General features: G+C 46.6%; 15 non-coding genes and 4 pseudogenes across 15 annotated transcripts; all 19 read right to left on the bottom strand.

The window, feature by feature from the left end:
* Positions 1-357: 357 nt before the first annotated feature.
* On the bottom strand, positions 358-548 carry LOC128382374 (U2 spliceosomal RNA). The gene has a single exon (XR_008323735.1). It is a non-coding gene; the product is annotated as a U2 spliceosomal RNA (small nuclear RNA).
* A 232-nt stretch (positions 549-780) lies between these two features.
* Positions 781-944, bottom strand: LOC128381628 (U1 spliceosomal RNA). Its single transcript, XR_008323562.1, has one exon. It is a non-coding gene; the product is annotated as a U1 spliceosomal RNA (small nuclear RNA).
* Positions 945-1,323: 379 nt separating this feature from the next.
* On the bottom strand, positions 1,324-1,503 carry LOC128383032 (uncharacterized; annotated as a pseudogene).
* A 3,953-nt stretch (positions 1,504-5,456) lies between these two features.
* On the bottom strand, positions 5,457-5,572 carry LOC128383368 (U5 spliceosomal RNA). Its single transcript, XR_008323900.1, has one exon. It is a non-coding gene; the product is annotated as a U5 spliceosomal RNA (small nuclear RNA).
* Positions 5,573-6,403: 831 nt separating this feature from the next.
* LOC128382378 (U2 spliceosomal RNA) lies at positions 6,404-6,594 on the bottom strand. The gene has a single exon (XR_008323736.1). It is a non-coding gene; the product is annotated as a U2 spliceosomal RNA (small nuclear RNA).
* A 220-nt stretch (positions 6,595-6,814) lies between these two features.
* On the bottom strand, positions 6,815-6,978 carry LOC128381636 (U1 spliceosomal RNA). The gene has a single exon (XR_008323563.1). It is a non-coding gene; the product is annotated as a U1 spliceosomal RNA (small nuclear RNA).
* A 379-nt stretch (positions 6,979-7,357) lies between these two features.
* LOC128383054 (uncharacterized) lies at positions 7,358-7,529 on the bottom strand (annotated as a pseudogene).
* A 3,952-nt stretch (positions 7,530-11,481) lies between these two features.
* On the bottom strand, positions 11,482-11,597 carry LOC128383375 (U5 spliceosomal RNA). Its single transcript, XR_008323901.1, has one exon. It is a non-coding gene; the product is annotated as a U5 spliceosomal RNA (small nuclear RNA).
* An 832-nt stretch (positions 11,598-12,429) lies between these two features.
* On the bottom strand, positions 12,430-12,620 carry LOC128382668 (U2 spliceosomal RNA). Its single transcript, XR_008323789.1, has one exon. It is a non-coding gene; the product is annotated as a U2 spliceosomal RNA (small nuclear RNA).
* Positions 12,621-12,852: 232 nt separating this feature from the next.
* On the bottom strand, positions 12,853-13,016 carry LOC128381643 (U1 spliceosomal RNA). Its single transcript, XR_008323564.1, has one exon. It is a non-coding gene; the product is annotated as a U1 spliceosomal RNA (small nuclear RNA).
* Positions 13,017-13,453: 437 nt separating this feature from the next.
* Positions 13,454-13,644, bottom strand: LOC128382738 (U2 spliceosomal RNA). Its single transcript, XR_008323806.1, has one exon. It is a non-coding gene; the product is annotated as a U2 spliceosomal RNA (small nuclear RNA).
* A 232-nt stretch (positions 13,645-13,876) lies between these two features.
* On the bottom strand, positions 13,877-14,040 carry LOC128381650 (U1 spliceosomal RNA). Its single transcript, XR_008323565.1, has one exon. It is a non-coding gene; the product is annotated as a U1 spliceosomal RNA (small nuclear RNA).
* Positions 14,041-14,419: 379 nt separating this feature from the next.
* Positions 14,420-14,599, bottom strand: LOC128383043 (uncharacterized; annotated as a pseudogene).
* A 3,953-nt stretch (positions 14,600-18,552) lies between these two features.
* Positions 18,553-18,668, bottom strand: LOC128383380 (U5 spliceosomal RNA). Its single transcript, XR_008323902.1, has one exon. It is a non-coding gene; the product is annotated as a U5 spliceosomal RNA (small nuclear RNA).
* An 831-nt stretch (positions 18,669-19,499) lies between these two features.
* On the bottom strand, positions 19,500-19,690 carry LOC128382384 (U2 spliceosomal RNA). Its single transcript, XR_008323737.1, has one exon. It is a non-coding gene; the product is annotated as a U2 spliceosomal RNA (small nuclear RNA).
* Positions 19,691-19,910: 220 nt separating this feature from the next.
* On the bottom strand, positions 19,911-20,074 carry LOC128381657 (U1 spliceosomal RNA). Its single transcript, XR_008323567.1, has one exon. It is a non-coding gene; the product is annotated as a U1 spliceosomal RNA (small nuclear RNA).
* Positions 20,075-20,453: 379 nt separating this feature from the next.
* Positions 20,454-20,625, bottom strand: LOC128383065 (uncharacterized; annotated as a pseudogene).
* A 3,952-nt stretch (positions 20,626-24,577) lies between these two features.
* Positions 24,578-24,693, bottom strand: LOC128383393 (U5 spliceosomal RNA). Its single transcript, XR_008323904.1, has one exon. It is a non-coding gene; the product is annotated as a U5 spliceosomal RNA (small nuclear RNA).
* Positions 24,694-25,525: 832 nt separating this feature from the next.
* On the bottom strand, positions 25,526-25,716 carry LOC128382676 (U2 spliceosomal RNA). Its single transcript, XR_008323790.1, has one exon. It is a non-coding gene; the product is annotated as a U2 spliceosomal RNA (small nuclear RNA).
* Between the last annotated feature and the right edge of the window lie 61 nt (positions 25,717-25,777).

Genomic DNA, 25,777 nt, shown 5'->3' on the forward strand with positions numbered 1-25,777 from the left:
AACACACACACGCCGCATGAGGCTGTGGATCTGCAGAGTCACAACTTTGCATGCAGCTTCCTGCTCTATGAATAAGGATTACAAAGGATTGCTGTATATGAGCACAGATTTCTAGAGTGTGCAACCTCACTACAGTGCTGACATAGCTACTCAATTGTACATTGGCAGTCATGGGCAATTCTAGGATCAGGCTCGCAAAATAATTAAAGTTGTATAAAATAATTCATAGGAAACAAAGATAATTTGCTCATTTTCAAGGGTGCTTGAACAACCTTGAAATGGATCTAAACTCGTCAGTGCTGCTAGACCGGCCTACCTACTCAGTTAAGCCTCTTTTTCATATTAAACATAGAGAGAGGGGGGTGCACCGTTCCTGGAGGTACTGCAATACCGGGTCGATGCGTGGAGTGGACGGAGCAAGCCCCTATTCCATCTCCCTGCTCCAAAAAGCAATTTAATATATGGTCCCCGGGTAGGGGACGTATCAGATATTAAACTGATAAGAACAGATACTACACTTGATCTTAGCCAAAAGGCCGAGAAGCGATGACCGGAAAAGTGTCGGAGTTGAAGGAGTGATCCTCTGCAGCGTCAGTCCCGCTCACGGTGTCACAGAGTCCAATGCGAGGAAGTAACTTGGAGCTGCATTCTATCAAAAGATAAGACGACCGTTTTGTGTTCAAAAGGACATCCGTCTCTACACGAGTCAATGGAGAATTCACCAATTTCTCACTTGGTTTCTAACCTCAGTAAGCGTTTAGTTTTCTTTCAACAATTTATCAGGGGAGAGCGCGAACGCAGTCCCCCACTACCAGAAATTATGCAATCGAGATTCCCACATTTGGGGAATTCGCAGAGGTCAGCACAACCGGAGTGCAATGGTTGAGCCTCGCCCTGGGTGAACCACCTTCTTGATCATGGTATCTCCCTTGCCAGGTAAGTATGAGTTGTACAGATCCGAGCCAAGGACGTCTTTCACAGACACGGCACCCGGACCGATGGTGCACCTTCCAAACATCATCCAAACACACACACGCCGCATGAGGCTGTGGATCTGCAGAGTCACAACTTTGCATGCAGCTTCCTGCTCTATGAATAAGGATTACAAAGGATTGCTGTATATGAGCACAGATTTCTAGAGTGTGCAACCTCACTACAGTGCTGACATAGCTACTCAATTGTACATTGGCAGTCATGAGTCAAGATAATTTGCTCATTTTCAAGGGTGCTTGAACAACCTTGAAATGGATCTAAACTCGTCAGTGCTGCTAGACCGGCCTACCTACTCAGTTAAGTCTCTTTTTCATATTAAACATAGAGAGAGGGGAGTGCACCGTTCCTGGAGGTACTGCAATACCGGGTCGATGCATGGAGTGGACGGAGCAAGCCCCTATTCCATCTCCCTGCTCCAAAAAGCAATTTAATATATGGTCCCCGGGTAGGGGACGTATCAGATATTAAACTGATAAGAACAGATTTTTTTTTTTTTTTCGAAAAAGTTTTATTGACACTCGTTCAAATTATTTCAAACAATGATTTACATTTTAGATAAAATATTCACATGTGGACATAGTATATACAATGAATTACAATAAATATGTGCAGTATGTAAAACCATATTTAAAACAATAAAACCAATTGTTCTAAAATGGTAATACAGGTTAAATAGCTGTTCATTTGTAAAACATATGTCAGGTGTTTATGTGATTGAGTGTCCATTAAAAGTCCATAAAAAGGAGTGCATCCGTTAAAAAGGTTTTTTTTTTTCAATTCTATCTTTGTGCAGGAGCGCAGTGAGTCCCTACCAAGGGTAACTCATTCTGCTCCCCCAAACATTTGGTCTCTCGGGATGCTGTCGTGGTGGTCAGAGGAGATCCTCTCCCTGATGCTCCTTCCCACCTGCGTCACCCAGAGAGCCAGGCCGCTGCTGCTGTGACCTTTTGCTGTGTGGCTCCGGCTCCTTCATCCGAATGGGCACAGAGGCGATTCTTCTTTGTGGCTGTGTCCTAGGCCTGCTGCCTGCAGCTACGGCCGTTTTGACCGTTGCTGCGGCCATTCGGATCACAGCCACGGGGGGGATCTGCATGTGCTTTCTTACCAGCAAGTTTCTGGAGGTCCATGTGGCGTCTTTGATGGCGGCTAGGGTGAGCCACTGTTTTGCAAAGTCTTTGGATGGTATTTTTTGCTGGCTCACCCCATATAGCACTAGTTGTGCTGTGAGGACCTCCCTTGCTGGTAAGTACGGGAATTGCAAGGAGCCGGCCGTTGCCCACTGGTCTACAGCAGCACTGCACTCCCAGAGCAGATGCCTCACCGACTCAGGCGCGCCACAACCAGGTCGGGGGCAGGTTGAGTGCGTTGACATGCCCCGGGAGTGCATGACGGACCTGACCGGGAGGATCTCATGAGCCACCATCCATGACAGGTCCCGGAGTCTGTTAGGGAGAGCAGGATGGTTGACGTTGCGCCAAACTGTTGTGGGCTCGCCGGGTGCGAGCCCGTGCACCGGACTCACTGGTTCCCGCTCCTGCACAACGGAGACAAGTGATCTGTGGTTAGTTAAAATCTGCAACTCCTCATGCTCAAGTCGTTCAAAATCCATAAAAACAGTAATCAAATCAGGTGCTAAAATGTCCCAAAAAGTCAAATAAAACTCCAAGGGAAGTCCATCTTGTCCAGGGGACTTCCCTTTTTTAAAACCAGTCATACATTTATTTAACTCTAAAAAAGTAAAATCCTGGGATAAAAGCACACTTTTGTTTACTGTTTTTACAATGAATTTTAAAACTTCGGTCATGATGTCCATTTTTACAGGTTTTTCTTTGTACAGGTTTGAATAAAATGTTTCAATTGTTTCTTTAATATCGCCCATTGTTTCAGTTGTGCACCATCTTCTTTTTTCAGCTTTGTAATGCCCCCCACCCCCTTTATTCATAATTTTCCTGAAAAAATACCGTGTGCACTTTTCACCCTCCTCTATTTCCCGTTCTCTGCTCCTTAAAATGACACCTTTGCTTTTAATTTCTGATAAAACTGACATCTCTTTTTTAACTTGCTTAATTTCCTCATTAAAATCCATGCCAATCTGGTTTAGGTTAAAATAACGTTGTAGTCGTTTCTGCAGTCCCATCATGCGTCTGTATTCCCTGTTCTTTCGTTTCTTACCTGCCTGCCTAAAGAAAGTCTGCGTCTTTCCCTTCACCATTTCCCACCAGTGTGCACGTGTTTCGTAGAAGTCTTGAAGGGTCTGCCACTCTTTGTACCGCTCCCTGAACTGCCTAACTAACTCCCTATCTTCTAAAAGGGAGCAGTTGAGTTTCCACAGACCACTTCCTGATGTCACGCCCGAAGAGAGTGAAAGGGTGCAAGAGAGCATAAGGTGATCGGAGAAGAAAACAGGAGTTAATCTAGCATCGGTGGGTGGGCAGTCCCGTGTAAAAACATAATCTATGCGAGAGGCTCTGGTGCCATCACCACCGAACCAGGTGAAGCCCTCCTCTCTGGGATGCATGATTTTAAAACAGTCCTGAAGTTTAAAATCTCTACAAATGCCCTGCAATAAAACCGATGTTTTGTCTACTTTAAAATCTTCCCCTGCTCTCCTCCTATCCTCCCTACTTAGAATACAGTTAAAATCCCCCCCTACAACTAAAGGTGCCCTACCTAGCATGTGGGACTGCAAGTCTTCTAAAAGGTCATACCTGTCGTTCTTGTCGTTAAAACCGTAAATATTTAAAAGGTTGAAATCCTGTCCCATAAAAGCCAAATGTGCTAAAAGTGCCCGACTGTCTCTCACCACAGTGCTGCCCTTCACCAGAGCTTGAGGGTTTTTGATTAAAATGGCCACTCCGTCATTTTTGTTTTGATTGGATCCACTCCATATTGACATTTTTGGCCACATCTCCTCCCACTGTCTGTAATGTTTTAAAAACGGTAGGCTGCATTCCTGCAATAAAAACACATCTGACTTAAAGGAACTTAAAAAGGGTAAAACACTCTGGGCTCTAACTCTCGACTTCACACTTCTCACATTAATGGTAGAGAAGGTCAGTGTCATGAGTATGGTTAAAAACAACAGGTAAGACATTTTAAAAGACTCAGAGGGTGTTAAAAACACATTTAAAAAACAGTTAGGTAATTTCTTGTGAACAGAGCTCTTCCTTCATCTCTGCGGGTGAAAAATGAAGGGTTTGAGCTCTGTTCCCCTTTGGGACTCTGGGGGTTGGCCTCTGCTGCAATGTTGCATTTAATTTGGAGTCCCTGGGGGTCGATTGCAGAGCAATTGTTAAAAAAGAAACCTCATTGGGTGAATCGGAAGGGAAGACTCTGGGCTCCTCCACAGATGAACTGTCTGAGTGAGCCGCAACTCTTCCCTTCTTCTCCAACACAATGGGAGAATCCGAGGACAATTCAGACAAAGGCCTCTTAGTTTGCTGGGCATTGGGGAGGGAGGCATCTTCACTATCATCCTGTGGTTGGTCTTCCTTACTAGCTCCGCCTTCTGCCTGCACCACCCCATCCTCTGGACTACTCTCCATTGGAGGGGTAAATGCAGGCCCCTCCCTCACTCCCTCCTCACCTGTTCCCTCTCTTCCAATCACAGGATTTGGAGGGAGATTTGAATTTTCCTGCCCAGCAACTTCAATTTGCTCTCCTAACTGTTCTGTCTGTCCGCCATCTTTTCTCTTTTCTGTGACTTTTGCAGCCTTCAATTTGTTGGCAAATGACTTTGGGCAATCTCTGAACAGGTGGTTTGTTTCCCCACAAAGATTGCATCGTCTGCCATTGGTGCACTCTTCAAAAGTGGGTCCAATTTCTCTGCATTTTCCACATACGATCTGCTGACATGCTTCAACCAGGTGCCCATGCTCACCACACTTGCGGCAGAGTTTGGGTTGGCCCTGTTAATGGATATAGCCCCTGTTCTCTCCCAGAACTACCATAGACGGCAGATGTTTCAAGCCCTGGAAGCCTTGGGGGTCCTGCCATTGTTGGATGGGGACCCTCCAAGCGCAATTCCAGATGCCGTCCTCATCTCTCACTTTCGTAGCCTGGCCTTTAACAGTGCAATATCTCCCCAGCCACAAACAAATGTCATCTGCATTCACTGTTTCATTGAACATTCTGACAATAACGGTTTTCAACGTATTGTCAGTCAGTTTCTCCACATTGAACACAGCAAATTGGGGTTTTACATTTTCAAATCTTATCCAAAATTCTCTGAGCAACACAGCAGTTTGAAAGCTTAAATCAAATCCCTTGTTATATGGCAATGTTAAAATGCAGTTTAAGTCTTCTGGCTTAAATTTCAACGTACCTTGAATCAATTTTCTGGAGAAGTCCAGCCTCGACATCTTCATGGATTCAACATCCTTGTTGGCAAAAGTAAAACGGACACTGAAAAACACATCTTACTGAGGAAGGCCGCCCGCTTGTCTTTTCACAAACACAATGAGACTCTGCCAAACGGCAAAGCCTGCCAAAAATAGATCTAACTCGTGGGTGTTCCTCTCCACGGAAGTCTTTAGTAAAAGGCGAAAGACTTGTACGTGATGAAGAGAAAGCCGAGTAAGTACGCCCCGCTCACCAACAGCAGACGAACACAACAGTGGTCCCAGTCACCCCCTTCACGGTGAGCCCCGACATGGTGAAAGGAATCCCAGGCCACACCCATTCCCCTACACCGCGCAGCAAGAGCAAGGCGCCAACTTTTTCTTGTCATGTTTTTAGATTTTGTGAAATGCGGCAAAGAGCTCCAGGCTTTCCAGCCACAGGACTAACGTCCTACTCGGGTGTTCCAGAGGAGCAAGGGTCAAAATGTGGAAATGCTGCAAGTACACAGGCAGACAGGTGCTGCTTCCCTTTTACTCCCCCGTGGGAAGAATGACCCCTTGGCCGCGGTGCGGTCCGGAGGGCAGTGGGCAGCACCCTTGCATGAAGCATGAAAAGAGCGATCAATCCCCTCGTGTGACCCATAGCAGGACAACCGAGAGCCTCTCAGACACACCCTGTGGACTCATCTCTATGACAAGCCCCGCTGTGGAATGTCCTTCATGCCAAACCTCTTATGCCCCCACAATCTCCCTCTTTGTGTGCCGCCCCAAGGTGCAAATCTCACACCGTGTCACGCTGCACTTTCCCCCCTATTCGACGCGGGTGATTAGAGATACTGATGAAGATCCAGCAGGGGGCATGTCTGCTCTCCTTGAGACAGGCAACCTGCCATCTGCTGTGACTCAATCCCCCTGGCCAAAGTTGTATCAAATAATTCATAGGAAACAAAGATAACTTGCTCATTTTCAAGGGTGCTTGAACAACCTTGAAATGGATCTAAACTCGTCAGTGCTGCTAGACCGGCCTACCTACTCAGTTAAGCCTCTTTTTCATATTAAACATAGAGAGAGGGGGGTGCACCGTTCCTGGAGGTACTGCAATACCGGGTCGATGCGTGGAGTGGACGGAGCAAGCCCCTATTCCATCTCCCTGCTCCAAAAAGCAATTTAATATATGGTCCCCGGGTAGGGGACGTATCAGATATTAAACTGATAAGAACAGATACTACACTTGATCTTAGCCAAAAGGCCGAGAAGCGATGACCGGAAAAGTGTCGGAGTTGAAGGAGTGATCCTCTGCAGCGTCAGTCCCGCTCACGGTGTCACAGAGTCCAATGCGAGGAAGTAACTTGGAGCTGCATTCTATCAAAAGATAAGACGACCGTTTTGTGTTCAAAAGGACATCCGTCTCTACACGAGTCAATGGAGAATTCACCAATTTCTCACCTCAGTAAGCGTTTAGTTTTCTTTCAACAACTTATCAGGGGAGAGCGCGAACGCAGTCCCCCACTACCAGAAATTATGCAATCGAGATTCCCACATTTGGGGAATTCGCAGAGGTCAGCACAACCGGAGTGCAATGGTTGAGCCTCGCCCTGGGTGAACCACCTTCTTGATCATGGTATCTCCCTTGCCAGGTAAGTATGAGTTGTACAGATCCGAGCCAAGGACGTCTTTCACAGACACGGCACCCGGACCGATGGTGCACCTTCCAAACATCATCCAAACACACACACGCCGCATGAGGCTGTGGATCTGCAGAGTCACAACTTTGCATGCAGCTTCCTGCTCTATGAATAAGGATTACAAAGGATTGCTGTATATGAGCACAGATTTCTAGAGTGTGCAACCTCACTACAGTGCTGACATAGCTACTCAATTGTACATTGGCAGTCATGAGTCAAAATAATTTGCTCATTTTCAAGGGTGCTTGAACAACCTTGAAATGGATCTAAACTCGTCAGTGCTGCTAGACCGGCCTACCTACTCAGTTAAGCCTCTTTTTCATATTAAACATAGAGAGAGGGGGGTGCACCGTTCCTGGAGGTACTGCAATACCGGGTCGATGCGTGGAGTGGACGGAGCAAGCCCCTATTCCATCTCCCTGCTCCAAAAAGCAATTTAATATATGGTCCCCGGGTAGGGGACGTATCAGATATTAAACTGATAAGAACAGATTTTTTTCGAAAAAGTTTTTATTGACACTCGTTCAGATTATTTCAAACAATGATTTACAGTTTAGAAAAAATATTCACGTGGACATAGTATATACAATGAATTACAATAAATATGTGCAGTATGTAAAACCATATTTAAAACAATAAAACCAATTGTTCTAAAATGGTAATACAGGTTAAATAGCTGTTCATTTGTAAAACATATGTCAGGTGTTTATGTGATTGAGTGTCCATTAAAAGTCCATAAAAAGGAGTGCATCCGTTAAAAAGGGCTTTTTTTTTTCAATTCCATCTTTGTGCAGGAGCGCAGTGAGTCCCTACCAAGGATAACTCATTCTGCTCCCCCAAACATTTGGTCTCTCGGGATGCTGTCGTGGTGGTCAGAGGAGATCCTCGCCCTGATGCTCCTTCCCACCTGCCTCACCCGGAGAGCCAGGCCGCTGCTGCTGTGACCTTTTGCTGTGTGGCTCCGGCTCCTTCATCCGAATGGGCACAGAGGCGATTCTTCTTTGTGGCTGTGTCCTAGGCCTGCCGCCTGCAGCTACGGCCGTTTTGACCGTTGCTGCGGCCATTCGGATCACAGCCACGGGGGGGATCTGCATGTGCTTTCTTACCAGCAAGTTTCTGGAGGTCCATGTGGCGTCTTTGATGGCGGCTAGGGTGAGCCACTGTTTTGCAAAGTCTTTTGATGGTATTTTTTGCTGGCTCACTCCATATAGCACTAGTTGTTCTGTGAGGACCTCCCTTGCTGGTAAGTACGGGAATTGCAAGGAGCCGGCCGTTGCCCACTGGTCTACAGCAGCACTGCACTCCCAGAGCAGATGCCTCACCGACTCAGGCGCGCCACAACCAGGTCGGGGGCAGGTTGAGTGCGTTGACATGCCCCGGGAGTGCATGACGGACCTGACCGGGAGGATCTCATGAGCCACCATCCATGACAGGTCCCGGAGTCTGTTAGGGAGAGCAGGATGGTTGACGTTGCGCCAAACTGTTGTGGGCTCGCCGAGTGCGAGCCCGCGCACCGGACTCACTGGTTCCCGCTCCTGCACAACAGAGACAAGTGATCTGTGGTTAGTTAAAATCTGCAACTCCTCATGCTCAAGTCGTTCAAAATCCATAAAAACAGTAATCAAATCAGGTGCTAAAATGTCCCAAAAAGTCAAATAAAACTCCAAGGGAAGTCCATCTTGTCCAGGGGACTTCCCTTTTTTAAAACCAGTCATACGTTTATTTAACTCTAAAAAAGTAAAATCCTGGGATAAAAGCACACTTTTGTTTACTGTTTTTACAATGAATTTTAAAACTTCGGTCATGATGTCCATTTTTACAGGTTTTTCTTTGTACAGGTTTGAATAAAATGTTTCAATTGTTTCTTTAATATCGCCCATTGTTTCAGTTGTGCACCCATCTTCTTTTTTCAGCTTTGTAATGCCCCCCCCCCCCCCTTTATTCATAATTTTCCTGAAAAAATACCGTGTGCACTTTTCACCCTCCTCTATTTCCCGTTCTCTGCTCCTTAAAATGACACCTTTGCTTTTAATTTCTGATAAAACTGACATCTCTTAACTTGCTTAATTTCCTCATTAAAATCCATGCCAATCTGGTTTAGGTTAAAATAACGTTGTAGTCGTTTCTGCAGTCCCATCATGCGTCTGTATTCCCTGTTCTTTCGTTTCTTACCTGCCTGCCTAAAGAAAGTCTGCGTCTTTCCCTTCACCATTTCCCACCAGTGTGCACGTGTTTCGTAGAAGTCTTGAAGGGTCTGCCACTCTTTGTACCGCTCCCTGAACTGCCTAACTAACTCCCTATCTTCTAAAAGGGAGCAGTTGAGTTTCCACAGACCACTTCCTGATGTCACGCCCGAAGAGAGTGAAAGGGTGCAAGAGAGCATAAGGTGATCGGAGAAGAAAACAGGAGTTAATCTAGCATCGGTGGGTGGGCAGTCCCGTGTAAAAACATAATCTATGCGAGAGGCTCTGGTGCCATCACCACCGAACCAGGTGAAGCCCTCCTCTCTGGGATGCATGATTTTAAAACAGTCCTGAAGTTTAAAATCTCTACAAATGCCCTGCAATAAAACCGATGTTTTGTCTACTTTAAAATCTTCCCCTGCTCTCCTCCTATCCTCCCTACTTAGAATACAGTTAAAATCCCCCCCTACAACTAAAGGTGCCCTACCTAGCATGTGGGACTGCAAGTCTTCTAAAAGGTCATACCTGTCGTTCTTGTCGTTAAAACCGTAAATATTTAAAAGGTTGAAATCCTGTCCCATAAAAGCCAAATGTGCTAAAAGTGCCCGACTGTCTCTCACCACAGTGCTGCCCTTCACCAGAGCTTGAGGGTTTTTGATTAAAATGGCCACTCCGTCATTTTTGTTTTGATTGGATCCACTCCATATTGACATTTTTGGCCACATCTCCTCCCACTGTCTGTAATGTTTTAAAAACGGTAGGCTGCATTCCTGCAATAAAAACACATCTGACTTAAAGGAACTTAAAAAGGGTAAAACACTCTGGGCTCTAACTCTCGACTTCACACTTCTCACATTAATGGTAGAGAAGGTCAGTGTCATGAGTATGGTTAAAAACAACAGGTAAGACATTTTAAAAGACTCAGAGGGTGTTAAAAACACATTTAAAAAACAGTTAGGTAATTTCTTGTGAACAGAGCTCTTCCTTCATCTCTGCGGGTGAAAAATGAAGGGTTTGAGCTCTGTTCCCCTTTGGGACTCTGGGGGTTGGCCTCTGCTGCAATGTTGCATTTAATTTGGAGTCCCTGGGGGTCGATTGCAGAGCAATTGTTAAAAAAGAAACCTCATTGGGTGAATCGGAAGGGAAGACTCTGGGCTCCTCCACAGATGAACTGTCTGAGTGAGCCGCAACTCTTCCCTTCTTCTCCAACACAATGGGAGAATCCGAGGACAATTCAGACAAAGGCCTCTTAGTTTGCTGGGCATTGGGGAGGGAGGCATCTTCACTATCATCCTGTGGTTGGTCTTCCTTACTAGCTCCGCCTTCTGCCTGCACCACCCCATCCTCTGGAGTACTCTCCATTGGAGGGGTAAATGCAGGCCCCTCCCTCACTCCCTCCTCACCTGTTCCCTCTCTTCCAATCACAGGATTTGGAGGGAGATTTGAATTTTCCTGCCCAGCAACTTCAATTTGCTCTCCTAACTGTTCTGTCTGTCCGCCATCTTTTCTCTTTTCTGTGACTTTTGCAGCCTTCAATTTGTTGGCAAATGACTTTGGGCAATCTCTGAACAGGTGGTTTGTTTCCCCACAAAGATTGCATCGTCTGCCATTGGTGCACTCTTCAAAAGTGGGTCCAATTTCTCTGCATTTTCCACATACGATCTGCTGACATGCTTCAACCAGGTGCCCATGCTCACCACACTTGCGGCAGAGTTTGGGTTGGCCCTGGTAATGGATATAGCCCCTGTTCTCTCCCAGAACTACCATAGACGGCAGATGTTTCAAGCCCTGGAAGCCTTGGGGGTCCTGCCATTGTTGGATGGGGACCCTCCAAGCGCAATTCCAGATGCCGTCCTCATCTCTCACTTTCGTAGCCTGGCCTTTAACAGTGCAATATCTCCCCAGCCACAAACAAATGTCATCTGCATTCACTGTTTCATTGAACATTCTGACAATAACGGTTTTCAACGTATTGTCAGTCAGTTTCTCCACATTGAACACAGCAAATTGGGGTTTTACATTTTCAAATCTTATCCAAAATTCTCTGAGCAACACAGCAGTTTGAAAGCTTAAATCAAATCCCTTGTTATATGGCAATGTTAAAATGCAGTTTAAGTCTTCTGGCTTAAATTTCAACGTACCTTGAATCAATTTTCTGGAGAAGTCCAGCCTCGACATCTTCATGGATTCAACATCCTTGTTGGCAAAAGTAAAACGGACACTGAAAAACACGTCTTACTGAGGAAGGCCGCCCGCTTGTCTTTTCACAAACACAATGAGACTCTGCCAAACGGCAAAGCCTGCCAAAAATAGATCTAACTCGTGGGTGTTCCTCTCCACGGAAGTCTTTAGTAAAAGGCGAAAGACTTGTACGTGATGAAGAGAAAGCCGAGTAAGTACGCCCCGCTCACCAACAGCAGACGAACACAACAGTGGTCCCAGTCACCCCCTTCACGGTGAGCCCCGACATGGTGAAAGGAATCCCAGGCCACACCCATTCCCCTACACCGCGCAGCAAGAGCAAGGCGCCAACTTTTTCTTGTCATGTTTTTAGATTTTGTGAAATGCGGCAAAGAGCTCCAGGCTTTCCAGCCACAGGACTAACGTCCTACTCGGGTGTTCCAGAGGAGCAAGGGTCAAAATGTGGAAATGCTGCAAGTACACAGGCAGACAGGTGCTGCTTCCCTTTTACTCCCCCGTGGGAAGAATGACCCCTTGGCCGCGGTGCGGTCCGGAGGGCAGTGGGCAGCACCCTTGCATGAAGCATGAAAAGAGCGATCAATCCCCTCGTGTGACCCATAGCAGGACAACCGAGAGCCTCTCAGACACACCCTGTGGACTCATCTCTATGACAAGCCCCGCTGTGGAATGTCCTTCATGCCAAACCTCTTATGCCCCCACAATCTCCCTCTTTGTGTGCCGCCCCAAGGTGCAAATCTCACACCGTGTCACGCTGCACTTTCCCCCCTATTCGACGCAGGTGATTAGAGATACTGATGAAGATCCAGCAGGGGGCATGTCTGCTCTCCTTGAGACAGGCAACCTGCCATCTGCTGTGACTCAATCCCCCTGGCCAAAGTTGTATCATATAATTCATAGGAAACAAAGATGGCTTGCTCATTTTCAAGGGTGCTTGAACAACCTTGAAATGGATCTAAACTCGTCAGTGCTGCTAGACCGGCCTACCTACTCAGTTAAGCCTCTTTTTCATATTAAACATAGAGATAGAGGGGGTGCACCGTTCCTGGAGGTACTGCAATACCGGGGCGATGCGTGGAGTGGACGAAGCAAGCCCCTATTCCATCTCCCTGCTCCAAAAAGCAATTTAATATATGGTCCCCGGGTAGGGGACGTATCAGATATTAAACTGATAAGAACAGATACTACACTTGATCTTAGCCAAAAGGCCGAGAAGCGATGACCGGAAAAGTGTCGGAGTTGAAGGAGTGATACTCTGCAGCGTCAGTCCCGCTCACGGTGTCACAGAGTCCAATGCGAGGAAGTAACTTGGAGCTGCATTCTATCAAAAGATAAGACGACCGTTTTGTGTTCAAAAGGACATCCGTCTCTACACGAGTCAATGGAGAATTCACCAATTTCTCACTTGGTTTCTAACCTCAGTAAGCGTTTAGTTTTCTTTCAACAACTTATCAGGGGAGAGCGCGAACGCAGTCCCCCACTACCAGAAATTATGCAATCGAGATTCCCACATTTGGGGAATTCGCAGAGGTCAGCACAACCGGAGTGCAATGGTTGAGCCTCGCCCTGGGTGAACCACCTTCTTGATCATGGTATCTCCCTTGCCAGGTAAGTATGAGTTGTACAGATCCGAGCCAAGGAAGTCTTTCACAGACACGGCACCCGGACCGATGGTGCACCTTCCAAACATCATCCAAACACACACACGCCGCATGAGGCTGTGGATCTGCAGAGTCACAACTTTGCATGCAGCTTCCTGCTCTATGAATAAGGATTACAAAGGATTGCTGTATATGAGCACAGATTTCTAGAGTGTGCAACCTCACTACAGTGCTGACATAGCTACTCAATTGTACATTGGCAGTCATGGGCAATTCTAGGATCAGGCTCGCAAAATAATTAAAGTTGTATAAAATAATTCATAGGAAACAAAGATAATTTGCTCATTTTCAAGGGTGCTTGAACAACCTTGAAATGGATCTAAACTCGTCAGTGCTGCTAGACCGGCCTACCTACTCAGTTAAGCCTCTTTTTCATATTAAACATAGAGAGAGGGGGGTGCACCGTTCCTGGAGGTACTGCAATACCGGGTCGATGCGTGGAGTGGACGGAGCAAGCCCCTATTCCATCTCCCTGCTCCAAAAAGCAATTTAATATATGGTCCCCGGGTAGGGGACGTATCAGATATTAAACTGATAAGAACAGATACTACACCTGATCTTAGCCAAAAGGCCGAGAAGCGATGACCGGAAAAGTGTCGGAGTTGAAGGAGTGATCCTCTGCAGCGTCAGTCCCGCTCACGGTGTCACAGAGTCCAATGCGAGGAAGTAACTTGGAGCTGCATTCTATCAAAAGATAAGACGACCGTTTTGTGTTCAAAAGGACATCCGTCTCTACACGAGTCAATGGAGAATTCACCAATTTCTCACTTGGTTTCTAACCTCAGTAAGCGTTTAGTTTTCTTTCAACAATTTATCAGGGGAGAGCGCGAACGCAGTCCCCCACTACCAGAAATTATGCAATCGAGATTCCCACATTTGGGGAATTCGCAGAGGTCAGCACAACCGGAGTGCAATGGTTGAGCCTCGCCCTGGGTGAACCACCTTCTTGATCATGGTATCTCCCTTGCCAGGTAAGTATGAGTTGTACAGATCCGAGCCAAGGACGTCTTTCACAGACACGGCACCCGGACCGATGGTGCACCTTCCAAACATCATCCAAACACACACACGCCGCATGAGGCTGTGGATCTGCAGAGTCACAACTTTGCATGCAGCTTCCTGCTCTATGAATAAGGATTACAAAGGATTGCTGTATATGAGCACAGATTTCTAGAGTGTGCAACCTCACTACAGTGCTGACATAGCTACTCAATTGTACATTGGCAGTCATGAGTCAAGATAATTTGCTCATTTTCAAGGGTGCTTGAACAACCTTGAAATGGATCTAAACTCGTCAGTGCTGCTAGACCGGCCTACCTACTCAGTTAAGTCTCTTTTTCATATTAAACATAGAGAGAGGGGAGTGCACCGTTCCTGGAGGTACTGCAATACCGGGTCGATGCATGGAGTGGACGGAGCAAGCCCCTATTCCATCTCCCTGCTCCAAAAAGCAATTTAATATATGGTCCCCGGGTAGGGGACGTATCAGATATTAAACTGATAAGAACAGATTTTTTTTTTTTTTTCGAAAAAGTTTTATTGACACTCGTTCAAATTATTTCAAACAATGATTTACATTTTAGATAAAATATTCACATGTGGACATAGTATATACAATGAATTACAATAAATATGTGCAGTATGTAAAACCATATTTAAAACAATAAAACCAATTGTTCTAAAATGGTAATACAGGTTAAATAGCTGTTCATTTGTAAAACATATGTCAGGTGTTTATGTGATTGAGTGTCCATTAAAAGTCCATAAAAAGGAGTGCATCCGTTAAAAAGGTTTTTTTTTTTCAATTCTATCTTTGTGCAGGAGCGCAGTGAGTCCCTACCAAGGGTAACTCATTCTGCTCCCCCAAACATTTGGTCTCTCGGGATGCTGTCGTGGTGGTCAGAGGAGATCCTCTCCCTGATGCTCCTTCCCACCTGCGTCACCCAGAGAGCCAGGCCGCTGCTGCTGTGACCTTTTGCTGTGTGGCTCCGGCTCCTTCATCCGAATGGGCACAGAGGCGATTCTTCTTTGTGGCTGTGTCCTAGGCCTGCTGCCTGCAGCTACGGCCGTTTTGACCGTTGCTGCGGCCATTCGGATCACAGCCACGGGGGGGATCTGCATGTGCTTTCTTACCAGCAAGTTTCTGGAGGTCCATGTGGCGTCTTTGATGGCGGCTAGGGTGAGCCACTGTTTTGCAAAGTCTTTGGATGGTATTTTTTGCTGGCTCACCCCATATAGCACTAGTTGTGCTGTGAGGACCTCCCTTGCTGGTAAGTACGGGAATTGCAAGGAGCCGGCCGTTGCCCACTGGTCTACAGCAGCACTGCACTCCCAGAGCAGATGCCTCACCGACTCAGGCGCGCCACAACCAGGTCGGGGGCAGGTTGAGTGCGTTGACATGCCCCGGGAGTGCATGACGGACCTGACCGGGAGGATCTCATGAGCCACCATCCATGACAGGTCCCGGAGTCTGTTAGGGAGAGCAGGATGGTTGACGTTGCGCCAAACTGTTGTGGGCTCGCCGGGTGCGAGCCCGTGCACCGGACTCACTGGTTCCCGCTCCTGCACAACGGAGACAAGTGATCTGTGGTTAGTTAAAATCTGCAACTCCTCATGCTCAAGTCGTTCAAAATCCATAAAAACAGTAATCAAATCAGGTGCTAAAATGTCCCAAAAAGTCAAATAAAACTCCAAGGGAAGTCCATCTTGTCCAGGGGACTTCCCTTTTTTAAAACCAGTCATACATTTATTTAACTCTAAAAAAGTAAAATCCTGGGATAAAAGCACACTTTTGTTTACTGTTTTTACAATGAATTTTAAAACTTCGGTCATGATGTCCATTTTTACAGGTTTTTCTTTGTACAGGTTTGAATAAAATGTTTCAATTGTTTCTTTAATATCGCCCATTGTTTCAGTTGTGCACCATCTTCTTTTTTCAGCTTTGTAATGCCCCCCACCCCCTTTATTCATAATTTTCCTGAAAAAATACCGTGTGCACTTTTCACCCTCCTCTATTTCCCGTTCTCTGCTCCTTAAAATGACACCTTTGCTTTTAATTTCTGATAAAACTGACATCTCTTTTTTAACTTGCTTAATTTCCTCATTAAAATCCATGCCAATCTGGTTTAGGTTAAAATAACGTTGTAGTCGTTTCTGCAGTCCCATCATGCGTCTGTATTCCCTGTTCTTTCGTTTCTTACCTGCCTGCCTAAAGAAAGTCTGCGTCTTTCCCTTCACCATTTCCCACCAGTGTGCACGTGTTTCGTAGAAGTCTTGAAGGGTCTGCCACTCTTTGTACCGCTCCCTGAACTGCCTAACTAACTCCCTATCTTCTAAAAGGGAGCAGTTGAGTTTCCACAGACCACTTCCTGATGTCACGCCCGAAGAGAGTGAAAGGGTGCAAGAGAGCATAAGGTGATCGGAGAAGAAAACAGGAGTTAATCTAGCATCGGTGGGTGGGCAGTCCCGTGTAAAAACATAATCTATGCGAGAGGCTCTGGTGCCATCACCACCGAACCAGGTGAAGCCCTCCTCTCTGGGATGCATGATTTTAAAACAGTCCTGAAGTTTAAAATCTCTACAAATGCCCTGCAATAAAACCGATGTTTTGTCTACTTTAAAATCTTCCCCTGCTCTCCTCCTATCCTCCCTACTTAGAATACAGTTAAAATCCCCCCCTACAACTAAAGGTGCCCTACCTAGCATGTGGGACTGCAAGTCTTCTAAAAGGTCATACCTGTCGTTCTTGTCGTTAAAACCGTAAATATTTAAAAGGTTGAAATCCTGTCCCATAAAAGCCAAATGTGCTAAAAGTGCCCGACTGTCTCTCACCACAGTGCTGCCCTTCACCAGAGCTTGAGGGTTTTTGATTAAAATGGCCACTCCGTCATTTTTGTTTTGATTGGATCCACTCCATATTGACATTTTTGGCCACATCTCCTCCCACTGTCTGTAATGTTTTAAAAACGGTAGGCTGCATTCCTGCAATAAAAACACATCTGACTTAAAGGAACTTAAAAAGGGTAAAACACTCTGGGCTCTAACTCTCGACTTCACACTTCTCACATTAATGGTAGAGAAGGTCAGTGTCATGAGTATGGTTAAAAACAACAGGTAAGACATTTTAAAAGACTCAGAGGGTGTTAAAAACACATTTAAAAAACAGTTAGGTAATTTCTTGTGAACAGAGCTCTTCCTTCATCTCTGCGGGTGAAAAATGAAGGGTTTGAGCTCTGTTCCCCTTTGGGACTCTGGGGGTTGGCCTCTGCTGCAATGTTGCATTTAATTTGGAGTCCCTGGGGGTCGATTGCAGAGCAATTGTTAAAAAAGAAACCTCATTGGGTGAATCGGAAGGGAAGACTCTGGGCTCCTCCACAGATGAACTGTCTGAGTGAGCCGCAACTCTTCCCTTCTTCTCCAACACAATGGGAGAATCCGAGGACAATTCAGACAAAGGCCTCTTAGTTTGCTGGGCATTGGGGAGGGAGGCATCTTCACTATCATCCTGTGGTTGGTCTTCCTTACTAGCTCCGCCTTCTGCCTGCACCACCCCATCCTCTGGACTACTCTCCATTGGAGGGGTAAATGCAGGCCCCTCCCTCACTCCCTCCTCACCTGTTCCCTCTCTTCCAATCACAGGATTTGGAGGGAGATTTGAATTTTCCTGCCCAGCAACTTCAATTTGCTCTCCTAACTGTTCTGTCTGTCCGCCATCTTTTCTCTTTTCTGTGACTTTTGCAGCCTTCAATTTGTTGGCAAATGACTTTGGGCAATCTCTGAACAGGTGGTTTGTTTCCCCACAAAGATTGCATCGTCTGCCATTGGTGCACTCTTCAAAAGTGGGTCCAATTTCTCTGCATTTTCCACATACGATCTGCTGACATGCTTCAACCAGGTGCCCATGCTCACCACACTTGCGGCAGAGTTTGGGTTGGCCCTGTTAATGGATATAGCCCCTGTTCTCTCCCAGAACTACCATAGACGGCAGATGTTTCAAGCCCTGGAAGCCTTGGGGGTCCTGCCATTGTTGGATGGGGACCCTCCAAGCGCAATTCCAGATGCCGTCCTCATCTCTCACTTTCGTAGCCTGGCCTTTAACAGTGCAATATCTCCCCAGCCACAAACAAATGTCATCTGCATTCACTGTTTCATTGAACATTCTGACAATAACGGTTTTCAACGTATTGTCAGTCAGTTTCTCCACATTGAACACAGCAAATTGGGGTTTTACATTTTCAAATCTTATCCAAAATTCTCTGAGCAACACAGCAGTTTGAAAGCTTAAATCAAATCCCTTGTTATATGGCAATGTTAAAATGCAGTTTAAGTCTTCTGGCTTAAATTTCAACGTACCTTGAATCAATTTTCTGGAGAAGTCCAGCCTCGACATCTTCATGGATTCAACATCCTTGTTGGCAAAAGTAAAACGGACACTGAAAAACACATCTTACTGAGGAAGGCCGCCCGCTTGTCTTTTCACAAACACAATGAGACTCTGCCAAACGGCAAAGCCTGCCAAAAATAGATCTAACTCGTGGGTGTTCCTCTCCACGGAAGTCTTTAGTAAAAGGCGAAAGACTTGTACGTGATGAAGAGAAAGCCGAGTAAGTACGCCCCGCTCACCAACAGCAGACGAACACAACAGTGGTCCCAGTCACCCCCTTCACGGTGAGCCCCGACATGGTGAAAGGAATCCCAGGCCACACCCATTCCCCTACACCGCGCAGCAAGAGCAAGGCGCCAACTTTTTCTTGTCATGTTTTTAGATTTTGTGAAATGCGGCAAAGAGCTCCAGGCTTTCCAGCCACAGGACTAACGTCCTACTCGGGTGTTCCAGAGGAGCAAGGGTCAAAATGTGGAAATGCTGCAAGTACACAGGCAGACAGGTGCTGCTTCCCTTTTACTCCCCCGTGGGAAGAATGACCCCTTGGCCGCGGTGCGGTCCGGAGGGCAGTGGGCAGCACCCTTGCATGAAGCATGAAAAGAGCGATCAATCCCCTCGTGTGACCCATAGCAGGACAACCGAGAGCCTCTCAGACACACCCTGTGGACTCATCTCTATGACAAGCCCCGCTGTGGAATGTCCTTCATGCCAAACCTCTTATGCCCCCACAATCTCCCTCTTTGTGTGCCGCCCCAAGGTGCAAATCTCACACCGTGTCACGCTGCACTTTCCCCCCTATTCGACGCGGGTGATTAGAGATACTGATGAAGATCCAGCAGGGGGCATGTCTGCTCTCCTTGAGACAGGCAACCTGCCATCTGCTGTGACTCAATCCCCCTGGCCAAAGTTGTATCAAATAATTCATAGGAAACAAAGATAACTTGCTCATTTTCAAGGGTGCTTGAACAACCTTGAAATGGATCTAAACTCGTCAGTGCTGCTAGACCGGCCTACCTACTCAGTTAAGCCTCTTTTTCATATTAAACATAGAGAGAGGGGGGTGCACCGTTCCTGGAGGTACTGCAATACCGGGTCGATGCGTGGAGTGGACGGAGCAAGCCCCTATTCCATCTCCCTGCTCCAAAAAGCAATTTAATATATGGTCCCCGGGTAGGGGACGTATCAGATATTAAACTGATAAGAACAGATACTACACTTGATCTTAGCCAAAAGGCCGAGAAGCGATGACCGGAAAAGTGTCGGAGTTGAAGGAGTGATCCTCTGCAGCGTCAGTCCCGCTCACGGTGTCACAGAGTCCAATGCGAGGAAGTAACTTGGAGCTGCATTCTATCAAAAGATAAGACGACCGTTTTGTGTTCAAAAGGACATCCGTCTCTACACGAGTCAATGGAGAATTCACCAATTTCTCACCTCAGTAAGCGTTTAGTTTTCTTTCAACAACTTATCAGGGGAGAGCGCGAACGCAGTCCCCCACTACCAGAAATTATGCAATCGAGATTCCCACATTTGGGGAATTCGCAGAGGTCAGCACAACCGGAGTGCAATGGTTGAGCCTCGCCCTGGGTGAACCACCTTCTTGATCATGGTATCTCCCTTGCCAGGTAAGTATGAGTTGTACAGATCCGAGCCAAGGACGTCTTTCACAGACACGGCACCCGGACCGATGGTGCACCTTCCAAACATCATCCAAACACACACACGCCGCATGAGGCTGTGGATCTGCAGAGTCACAACTTTGCATGCAGCTTCCTGCTCTATGAATAAGGATTACAAAGGATTGCTGTATATGAGCACAGATTTCTAGAGTGTGCAACCTCACTACAGTGCTGACATAGCTACTCAATTGTACATTGGCAGTCATGAGTCAAAATAATTTGCTCATTTTCAAGGGTGCTTGAACAACCTTGAAATGGATCTAAACTCGTCAGTGCTGCTAGACCGGCCTACCTACTCAGTTAAGCCTCTTTTTCATATTAAACATAGAGAGAGGGGGGTGCACCGTTCCTGGAGGTACTGCAATACCGGGTCGATGCGTGGAGTGGACGGAGCAAGCCCCTATTCCATCTCCCTGCTCCAAAAAGCAATTTAATATATGGTCCCCGGGTAGGGGACGTATCAGATATTAAACTGATAAGAACAGATTTTTTTCGAAAAAGTTTTTATTGACACTCGTTCAGATTATTTCAAACAATGATTTACAGTTTAGAAAAAATATTCACGTGGACATAGTATATACAATGAATTACAATAAATATGTGCAGTATGTAAAACCATATTTAAAACAATAAAACCAATTGTTCTAAAATGGTAATACAGGTTAAATAGCTGTTCATTTGTAAAACATATGTCAGGTGTTTATGTGATTGAGTGTCCATTAAAAGTCCATAAAAAGGAGTGCATCCGTTAAAAAGGGCTTTTTTTTTTCAATTCCATCTTTGTGCAGGAGCGCAGTGAGTCCCTACCAAGGATAACTCATTCTGCTCCCCCAAACATTTGGTCTCTCGGGATGCTGTCGTGGTGGTCAGAGGAGATCCTCGCCCTGATGCTCCTTCCCACCTGCCTCACCCGGAGAGCCAGGCCGCTGCTGCTGTGACCTTTTGCTGTGTGGCTCCGGCTCCTTCATCCGAATGGGCACAGAGGCGATTCTTCTTTGTGGCTGTGTCCTAGGCCTGCCGCCTGCAGCTACGGCCGTTTTGACCGTTGCTGCGGCCATTCGGATCACAGCCACGGGGGGGATCTGCATGTGCTTTCTTACCAGCAAGTTTCTGGAGGTCCATGTGGCGTCTTTGATGGCGGCTAGGGTGAGCCACTGTTTTGCAAAGTCTTTTGATGGTATTTTTTGCTGGCTCACTCCATATAGCACTAGTTGTTCTGTGAGGACCTCCCTTGCTGGTAAGTACGGGAATTGCAAGGAGCCGGCCGTTGCCCACTGGTCTACAGCAGCACTGCACTCCCAGAGCAGATGCCTCACCGACTCAGGCGCGCCACAACCAGGTCGGGGGCAGGTTGAGTGCGTTGACATGCCCCGGGAGTGCATGACGGACCTGACCGGGAGGATCTCATGAGCCACCATCCATGACAGGTCCCGGAGTCTGTTAGGGAGAGCAGGATGGTTGACGTTGCGCCAAACTGTTGTGGGCTCGCCGAGTGCGAGCCCGCGCACCGGACTCACTGGTTCCCGCTCCTGCACAACAGAGACAAGTGATCTGTGGTTAGTTAAAATCTGCAACTCCTCATGCTCAAGTCGTTCAAAATCCATAAAAACAGTAATCAAATCAGGTGCTAAAATGTCCCAAAAAGTCAAATAAAACTCCAAGGGAAGTCCATCTTGTCCAGGGGACTTCCCTTTTTTAAAACCAGTCATACGTTTATTTAACTCTAAAAAAGTAAAATCCTGGGATAAAAGCACACTTTTGTTTACTGTTTTTACAATGAATTTTAAAACTTCGGTCATGATGTCCATTTTTACAGGTTTTTCTTTGTACAGGTTTGAATAAAATGTTTCAATTGTTTCTTTAATATCGCCCATTGTTTCAGTTGTGCACCCATCTTCTTTTTTCAGCTTTGTAATGCCCCCCCCCCCCCCTTTATTCATAATTTTCCTGAAAAAATACCGTGTGCACTTTTCACCCTCCTCTATTTCCCGTTCTCTGCTCCTTAAAATGACACCTTTGCTTTTAATTTCTGATAAAACTGACATCTCTTAACTTGCTTAATTTCCTCATTAAAATCCATGCCAATCTGGTTTAGGTTAAAATAACGTTGTAGTCGTTTCTGCAGTCCCATCATGCGTCTGTATTCCCTGTTCTTTCGTTTCTTACCTGCCTGCCTAAAGAAAGTCTGCGTCTTTCCCTTCACCATTTCCCACCAGTGTGCACGTGTTTCGTAGAAGTCTTGAAGGGTCTGCCACTCTTTGTACCGCTCCCTGAACTGCCTAACTAACTCCCTATCTTCTAAAAGGGAGCAGTTGAGTTTCCACAGACCACTTCCTGATGTCACGCCCGAAGAGAGTGAAAGGGTGCAAGAGAGCATAAGGTGATCGGAGAAGAAAACAGGAGTTAATCTAGCATCGGTGGGTGGGCAGTCCCGTGTAAAAACATAATCTATGCGAGAGGCTCTGGTGCCATCACCACCGAACCAGGTGAAGCCCTCCTCTCTGGGATGCATGATTTTAAAACAGTCCTGAAGTTTAAAATCTCTACAAATGCCCTGCAATAAAACCGATGTTTTGTCTACTTTAAAATCTTCCCCTGCTCTCCTCCTATCCTCCCTACTTAGAATACAGTTAAAATCCCCCCCTACAACTAAAGGTGCCCTACCTAGCATGTGGGACTGCAAGTCTTCTAAAAGGTCATACCTGTCGTTCTTGTCGTTAAAACCGTAAATATTTAAAAGGTTGAAATCCTGTCCCATAAAAGCCAAATGTGCTAAAAGTGCCCGACTGTCTCTCACCACAGTGCTGCCCTTCACCAGAGCTTGAGGGTTTTTGATTAAAATGGCCACTCCGTCATTTTTGTTTTGATTGGATCCACTCCATATTGACATTTTTGGCCACATCTCCTCCCACTGTCTGTAATGTTTTAAAAACGGTAGGCTGCATTCCTGCAATAAAAACACATCTGACTTAAAGGAACTTAAAAAGGGTAAAACACTCTGGGCTCTAACTCTCGACTTCACACTTCTCACATTAATGGTAGAGAAGGTCAGTGTCATGAGTATGGTTAAAAACAACAGGTAAGACATTTTAAAAGACTCAGAGGGTGTTAAAAACACATTTAAAAAACAGTTAGGTAATTTCTTGTGAACAGAGCTCTTCCTTCATCTCTGCGGGTGAAAAATGAAGGGTTTGAGCTCTGTTCCCCTTTGGGACTCTGGGGGTTGGCCTCTGCTGCAATGTTGCATTTAATTTGGAGTCCCTGGGGGTCGATTGCAGAGCAATTGTTAAAAAAGAAACCTCATTGGGTGAATCGGAAGGGAAGACTCTGGGCTCCTCCACAGATGAACTGTCTGAGTGAGCCGCAACTCTTCCCTTCTTCTCCAACACAATGGGAGAATCCGAGGACAATTCAGACAAAGGCCTCTTAGTTTGCTGGGCATTGGGGAGGGAGGCATCTTCACTATCATCCTGTGGTTGGTCTTCCTTACTAGCTCCGCCTTCTGCCTGCACCACCCCATCCTCTGGAGTACTCTCCATTGGAGGGGTAAATGCAGGCCCCTCCCTCACTCCCTCCTCACCTGTTCCCTCTCTTCCAATCACAGGATTTGGAGGGAGATTTGAATTTTCCTGCCCAGCAACTTCAATTTGCTCTCCTAACTGTTCTGTCTGTCCGCCATCTTTTCTCTTTTCTGTGACTTTTGCAGCCTTCAATTTGTTGGCAAATGACTTTGGGCAATCTCTGAACAGGTGGTTTGTTTCCCCACAAAGATTGCATCGTCTGCCATTGGTGCACTCTTCAAAAGTGGGTCCAATTTCTCTGCATTTTCCACATACGATCTGCTGACATGCTTCAACCAGGTGCCCATGCTCACCACACTTGCGGCAGAGTTTGGGTTGGCCCTGGTAATGGATATAGCCCCTGTTCTCTCCCAGAACTACCATAGACGGCAGATGTTTCAAGCCCTGGAAGCCTTGGGGGTCCTGCCATTGTTGGATGGGGACCCTCCAAGCGCAATTCCAGATGCCGTCCTCATCTCTCACTTTCGTAGCCTGGCCTTTAACAGTGCAATATCTCCCCAGCCACAAACAAATGTCATCTGCATTCACTGTTTCATTGAACATTCTGACAATAACGGTTTTCAACGTATTGTCAGTCAGTTTCTCCACATTGAACACAGCAAATTGGGGTTTTACATTTTCAAATCTTATCCAAAATTCTCTGAGCAACACAGCAGTTTGAAAGCTTAAATCAAATCCCTTGTTATATGGCAATGTTAAAATGCAGTTTAAGTCTTCTGGCTTAAATTTCAACGTACCTTGAATCAATTTTCTGGAGAAGTCCAGCCTCGACATCTTCATGGATTCAACATCCTTGTTGGCAAAAGTAAAACGGACACTGAAAAACACGTCTTACTGAGGAAGGCCGCCCGCTTGTCTTTTCACAAACACAATGAGACTCTGCCAAACGGCAAAGCCTGCCAAAAATAGATCTAACTCGTGGGTGTTCCTCTCCACGGAAGTCTTTAGTAAAAGGCGAAAGACTTGTACGTGATGAAGAGAAAGCCGAGTAAGTACGCCCCGCTCACCAACAGCAGACGAACACAACAGTGGTCCCAGTCACCCCCTTCACGGTGAGCCCCGACATGGTGAAAGGAATCCCAGGCCACACCCATTCCCCTACACCGCGCAGCAAGAGCAAGGCGCCAACTTTTTCTTGTCATGTTTTTAGATTTTGTGAAATGCGGCAAAGAGCTCCAGGCTTTCCAGCCACAGGACTAACGTCCTACTCGGGTGTTCCAGAGGAGCAAGGGTCAAAATGTGGAAATGCTGCAAGTACACAGGCAGACAGGTGCTGCTTCCCTTTTACTCCCCCGTGGGAAGAATGACCCCTTGGCCGCGGTGCGGTCCGGAGGGCAGTGGGCAGCACCCTTGCATGAAGCATGAAAAGAGCGATCAATCCCCTCGTGTGACCCATAGCAGGACAACCGAGAGCCTCTCAGACACACCCTGTGGACTCATCTCTATGACAAGCCCCGCTGTGGAATGTCCTTCATGCCAAACCTCTTATGCCCCCACAATCTCCCTCTTTGTGTGCCGCCCCAAGGTGCAAATCTCACACCGTGTCACGCTGCACTTTCCCCCCTATTCGACGCAGGTGATTAGAGATACTGATGAAGATCCAGCAGGGGGCATGTCTGCTCTCCTTGAGACAGGCAACCTGCCATCTGCTGTGACTCAATCCCCCTGGCCAAAGTTGTATCATATAATTCATAGGAAACAAAGATGGCTTGCTCATTTTCAAGGGTGCTTGAACAACCTTGAAATGGATCTAAACTCGTCAGTGCTGCTAGACCGGCCTACCTACTCAGTTAAGCCTCTTTTTCATATTAAACATAGAGATAGAGGGGGTGCACCGTTCCTGGAGGTACTGCAATACCGGGGCGATGCGTGGAGTGGACGAAGCAAGCCCCTATTCCATCTCCCTGCTCCAAAAAGCAATTTAATATATGGTCCCCGGGTAGGGGACGTATCAGATATTAAACTGATAAGAACAGATACTACACTTGATCTTAGCCAAAAGGCCGAGAAGCGATGACCGGAAAAGTGTCGGAGTTGAAGGAGTGATACTCTGCAGCGTCAGTCCCGCTCACGGTG

The sequence above is a fragment of the Scomber japonicus genome, chromosome 2 (genome assembly GCF_027409825.1).
Source record: "Scomber japonicus isolate fScoJap1 chromosome 2, fScoJap1.pri, whole genome shotgun sequence".
NCBI classification, from domain to species: Eukaryota; Metazoa; Chordata; class Actinopteri; order Scombriformes; family Scombridae; genus Scomber; species Scomber japonicus.